Source organism: Mustela lutreola, chromosome 1 (genome assembly GCF_030435805.1).
Source record: "Mustela lutreola isolate mMusLut2 chromosome 1, mMusLut2.pri, whole genome shotgun sequence".
NCBI lineage: Eukaryota > Metazoa > Chordata > Mammalia > Carnivora > Mustelidae > Mustela > Mustela lutreola.
The window spans coordinates 273,992,845-273,999,630 of record NC_081290.1 but is presented as its reverse complement, the minus strand read 5'-3'; positions in this window follow the sequence as shown (position 1 = coordinate 273,999,630).

Below are 6,786 nucleotides of genomic sequence, written 5' to 3'. Positions count from 1 at the left end.
CAACATCCCTTCCTGATCAAAACTCTTCAAAGTGTAGGGATAGAGGGCACATACCTCAATATCATCAAAGCCATCTATGAAAAACCCACTGCAAATATCATTCTCAATGGAGAAAAACTGAAAGCTTTTCCGCTAAGGTCAGGAACACGGCAGGGATGTCCATTATCACCACTGCTTTTCAACATCGTACTAGAGGTCCTAGCCTCAGCAATCAGACAACAAAAGGAAATTAAAGGCATCCAAATCAGCAAAGAAGAAGTCAAATTATCACTCTTCGCAGATGATATGATACTATATGTGGAAAACCCAAAAGACTCCACTCCAAAACTGCTAGAACTTATACAGGAATTCAGTAAAGTGTCAGGATATAAAATCAATGCACAGAAATCAGTTGCATTTCTCTACACCAACAGCAAGACAGAAGAAAGAGATATTAAGGAGTCAATCCCATTTACAATTGCATCCAAAACCATAAGATACCTAGGAATAAACCTAACCAAAGAGACACAGAATCTATACTCAGAAAACTATAAAGTACTCATGAAAGAAATTGAGGAAGACACCAAGAAATGGAAAAATGTTCCATGCTCCTGGATTGGAAGAATAAATATTGTGAAAATGTCTATGCTACCTAAAGCAATCTACACATTTAATGCAATTCCTATCAAAGTACCATCCATCTTTTTCAAAGAAATGGAACAAATAATGCTAAAATTTATATGGAACCAGAAAAGACCTCGAATAGCCAAAGGGATATTGAAAAAGAAAGCCAACGTTGGTGGCATCACAATTCCGGACTTCAGGCTCTATTACAAAGCTGTCATCCTCAAGACAGCATGGTACTGGCACAAAAACAGACACATAGATCAATGGAACAGAATAGAGAGCCCAGAAATAGACCCTCAAATCTATGGTCAACTAATCTTCGACAAAGCAGGAAAGAATGTCCAATGGAAAAAAGACAGCCTTTTCAATAAATGGTGCTGGGAAAATTGGACAGCCACATGCAGAAAAATGAAATTGGACCATTCCCTTACACCACACACAAAAATAGACTCAAAATGGATGAAGGACCTCAATGTACGAAAGGAATCCATCAAAATCCTTGAGGAGAACACGGGCAGCAACCTCTTCGACCTCTGCCGCAGCAACATCTTCCTAGGAACAACGCCAAAGGCAAGGGAAGCAAGGGCAAAAATGAACTACTGGGATTTCATCAAGATCAAAAGCTTTTGCACAGCAAAGGAAACAGTTAACAAAATCAAAAGACAACTGACAGAATGGGAGAAGATATTTGCAAACGACATATCAGATAAAGGACTAGTGTCCAGAATCTATAAAGAACTTAGCAAACTCAACACCCAAAGAACAAATAATCCAATCAAGAAATGGGCAGAGGACATGAACAGACATTTCTGCAAAGAAGACATCCAGATGGCCAACAGACACATGAAAAAGTGCTCCATATCACTCGGCATCAGGGAAATACAAATCAAAACCACAATGAGATATCACCTCACACCAGTTAGAATGGCTAAAATCAACAAGTCAGGAAATGACAGATGCTGGCGAGGATGCGGAGAAAGGGGAACCCTCCTACACTGTTGGTGGGAATGCAAGCTGGTGCAGCCACTCTGGAAAACAGCATGGAGGTTCCTCAAAATGTTGAAAATAGAACTGCCCTATGACCCAGCAATTGCACTATTGGGTATTTACCCTAAAGATACAAATGTAGTGATCCAAAGGGGCACATGCACCCTAATGTTTATAGCAGCAATGTCCACAATAGCCAAACTATGGAAAGAACCTAGATGTCCATCAACAGATGAATGGATCAAGAAGATGTGGTATATATACACAATGGAATACTATGCAGCCATCAAAAGAAATGAAATCTTGCCATTTGCAACAACATGGATGGAACTAGAGCGTATCATGCTTAGCGAAATAAGTCAAGCAGAGAAAGACAACTATCATATGATCTCCCTGATATGAGGAAGTGGTGATACAACATGGAGGCTTAAGTGGGTAGAAGAAGAATAAATGAAACAAGATGGGATTGGGAGGGAGACAAACCATAAGTGACTCTTAATCTCACAAAACAAACTGAGGGTTGCCGGGGGGAGGGGGTTTGGGAGAAGGGGGTGGGATTATGGACATTGGGGAGGGTATGTGATTTGGTGAGTGCTGTGAAGTGTGTAAACCTGGTGATTCACAGACCTGTACCCCTGGGGATAAAAATATATGTTTATAAAAAATAAAAAATTAAAAAAAAAAAAAAGATTCACTCTCTCAGCAACTATTTCTATAATAAACTGTTGTTAAGTACTGAACCCCGCTATATGTTAGCTCCCCAGAACTCACTCATCTTATAGCTAGTACTCTTTGACAAATATTTCCCATTTTCCTCTACCCTTCAGTTCTTGCCTCATATACATTGGATTTTTAAATTCCACACATAAATGAGATCATGGAGTATTTGTCTTTCTCTGTCTGACAATTTCACTTCAAGAGAAAGCAAAGAGAAAGAGAGATCTCAATGTCTCTCATGGTGCTGGAGTTGGTAGGACTGTCTTCTTTTTGATAGCTGAATGACTTTCTTTTATATTCTCTTATATATACATTTTCTTTTTCCATTCATCCATCAGTGGATGGTTAGATTGTTCCAATATTGGTTATTGTGAGTAATACTGCCATGAACTAGGAGTGCACATATCTCCTTGAGATGCTGATTTCATATTCTAGGATATACTCATAGAAGGGGCATTTCTAGATCATACTGTAGTTTTATTTCACTTTATTGAGGAATCTCCATGCCATTTTGCACAGTGGATAAAAAATTTTACATACCCAACAACAGTGAACTAGGGTTCCCTTCTCTCTACATCCTCTCCAGCACATTATCTCGTAATTGTTTGTAACATCCATCCTAACAGGTATATCCCACTGTGGTTTTGATTTGCATTTCTCTGATGATTAGTAACATTGAGCACCTTCCCATGTTCCTCTTGACCATTTGTATGTCTTCTTTAAAAAATATATATTCAGGTCCTTTGTCAATTTTTTGACTAGTTTCTTGTTTTGATTTGCTTTTTTCCTATTTAGTTGTATAAATTCCTTATACATTTTGGATATTAACTCCTTATAAAATAAATGACTTGAAAATATTTTCTTCCATTCCACAGATTGCCTTCCTTTTGGTGCAGAAGCAGTGTGGTTTTAGAACTTGAGATCCTGAACTTCAAGATCATGTCAGGATGGGATGAGATCTTAACTGGCCTAATCCCTTCTGTGTCTTCCCTCTGGAAACCCTGAACTGCTATTTTACAAGTCTCACATAACTTACTGGAAAGACAGACTACATGGGGAAAGAGAAGGAGCCAGAATATACCAGCCTTCTCTCCATCCTGCCAAGGCACAGCTAACATGAGTAAAGTCATCTTAAACACTTCCTAACACCCTAATCAGCTGAATACCAGAGAATAACTTCAGTCCATGCTACACAGAACTGAAGAATTGTTCAATCAAGTCCTCAACAAATTCATATCAGTCAGATACAGACCTGTGTGTAAAAATAGCCCTGTGTGTAGATAGATATAGACCTGTGTATGATCATATCAAATAATACACACACACACAGACACATATATAAGACATGTATTCCTATGGGTCGTCAAATACTCCCACTTTTGTTGTTAGATATAGGTCTCTGTATGTTTACATGTAGACACATATATGAAGTGGGATACAGACCTACAGATCATTGACTATGTACCTACATGTGGTTATACAGAGCTACATAAGATCAGATACAGATTTCTGTGGTTGGATACATATTTGTGTATTGGTGAGTGTAGGCTTATGACCATTTGCATACAAACAAACACCAGTGCCTATAAAAACTGTGCTCTAACTCATTCCAGCAAAGACATGGAACCCTTTCTAATTAGCTCATTGAAAATGTGACTCAAATGTAAATAAGACAAGCTCCTTCTTAAATAAGGAAATCAACAGGCAAGATTTATATACTATGGAAATGATTGCAATTTTTATTGAGACATTGATCAAGGCTTCACAATTTATGTCTTATTCTGAATGGGAAAATAAGATATGAAAACATGCCAGTTTCCTTAAAATCAATGCAGAGTGTCATATAAAACTAAATATACCTTTATGGGAGGATCAAACTTCACAAAATAATCCTAAAGTTTATCAGGAAAAATTAATATTTAGAAATTGCAAAAGACTTGAAAAGGCTGAGAAATTAAGGGATATTATCCCTACCCAGTATAATACACGTTAAAATCCTTGGCTATTGACATAGAATGTTAGTCGTAGGAAAACACACCAAAGGAAAAGAAAGAGGAAGAGGAGGAGAGGGAGAGACAGCAGAAGAGGAGGAGAGGAAATGGGCCCCAAATCAAACATACTTATTGTATAAAATTTGACATATTAAATAGAAAAATTTTAAATTATTATGAAATTAATAACTTTGGCAGATTATTTTTCCTGTTAGAGGAAAACAAGCTTAGATATATCCTCATCACAAACCAAAATAAATCCTAGATCATTTGAAAAGAAAACTTTGGGGGGAGTTATTTTTTAAAAAGATATTAAAATTTATAATTTCATTGAATGACAGTAAATGACATTTCCCAAGTGATGTGCTAGAAGAAATCAAAGTAAAAGAATATTAAAAGATGACATCCTTATTTAAAACACCCATAATTATAATAAAACAACATACTGTAGCAAATATCAAAGAAGATGAAATGTTTGTTGCAAATGTATATAATGAAAAAAAAGACTCAAAATTCTCACTCCAGTAGTTCCACAATTTGAGAATGCAAGTAACTGACAAAGTTCATTAGTGGATTCAATGTCCCAGACATTGTGCAAATACAAAGTACAAAGACAATTAAGTAACATTCCCTGCCTTACGGGAACTTACAGACCAATGAACATAGACAGTTAACTAGGATTTTTTATCTCAATACTTGAAATAACACTAAAAATTTGGAAATTAACTAAATGTCTACTTAATTCCATTTGGGTTGCTATAGCAGAATACCATAGACTGGCTTCAGCCTCATTTATTTCTCATGGTTCTGGGGTTTGCAAGTGTCTTGAAGTCCAAGATCAAGACACTTGCAGATTCTACCATCTGGTGAGAGCCTGCTTCCTAGTTCATAGATTACTATCTTTTTTTCTGTTTCCTCACATAGCAAAAAAAAAAAAAAAACAAACAAAAAACAAAAAACAAGTGAAGTCTGTGCTGTCTCTTTTTACTTATTTTTTAAAGATTTTACTTATATGTTTGAGAGAGAAAAAGAGAGAGAATAAGCAGCGAGAACAGCAGGTAGACAGAAAAGGAGGCTCCCCCGCTGAGCAGGGAGCCTGATGTGGGGCTCAAACCCAGCCTGGGATCATGGCCTGGGCCAAAGGCAGAAGATTAACCCACTGAACCACCCAGGCACCCCAGGGTATCTCTTTTTATCCTTTTTTTAAAAGATTTTATTTATTTATTTATGAGAGACAAAGAAAGGGGCAGAGAGAGAAGAAAAGAAGGGAGTCCCATGAGGGACTCAGTCCCAGGGCCCTTAAGTCAGGATCTAAGCTGAAGGCAGACCCTTCACAGACTGAGCCACCCAGGTATCCTGTGGTATCTCTTTTTAAGGAGACACTAGACCCATTCATGAGAGCCTGCCTTCATAGCTTAATCACCTCCCAAACCCTCCATCTCTAAATACCATGTAGTATATAGGATTTGTCTCGTGAATTTTAGGGGGAACACATATATTGAGCCTACAGCAACACCCAAAAGATGATGACTTCATTATATAACTTCTGATAAAATCAAATGTTTACTATCAATAAAGGAATAACGTCATGTTTGGGAAGACTTTGAGATGACATAAAGTATCTCTAGGTAATACTAAGTGGGATAAAAACAGGGATATAGAGTTTTTCATACACTGTGACTTAACAGTGAAAGGCTCCATTCCCCAAAGCCTGAGTACCTCATGAATCCAGACTAAATAAGGGGGCAAAACCAGGAGTTTCATTGTCCACATGCTTCCTACACTTTTAGAAGCTGATAATATTTTCTTTCAAACCTCATTCAGAGATAATGAAGCTTAAGAAAAAGGTATCCATTAAGGAAATGAATATATATTATGGCCTCTTTATTGCCGAATAATCTGCATTCCATCCACAACAGAGGTAAGAATGGTTTGCCATGTTGTCAGCATCTTTCTGACAATGATATCATCCAAAATATCTACTGTCAGGTTCCATATTGCATATTTGAATTATGCATTATGGTAATTCCACATATGAAAGGAAGGGCCTAGTTCCCTAAAAAAGACGATGAAACACTGTAAGCAGAAGAAGAGATGGGGATACTAAAAAAATGACAGAGATATTATCAGATATTCCAAATGATCAGGGAATGTTAATGGGTCATCCCAATGAAAATATAACACCAAACAAAGCTTCTCCACATGAGGAAATAATAGGATTCCCTTCTCAGAAAAATAAGTGAATCTAACTTATTATATCTACGTATTTTGTTCAGATTTTTTCTTCACTTAACTTCTTTATGATTTATATTATAATTTGGAAACAGCTTTCCCTTTCAATCTTATGCACTAAGCAATGAACAAAATTATACAATTAAATATCTTGCAAATACAAAAATAAGACATATACCTCAAGTACTAATGGGAGTTGTCTTTGTAAGGAAGGAGTGAACCAAGTGTTAAGGTCCCATTCTTAAAATGCTTC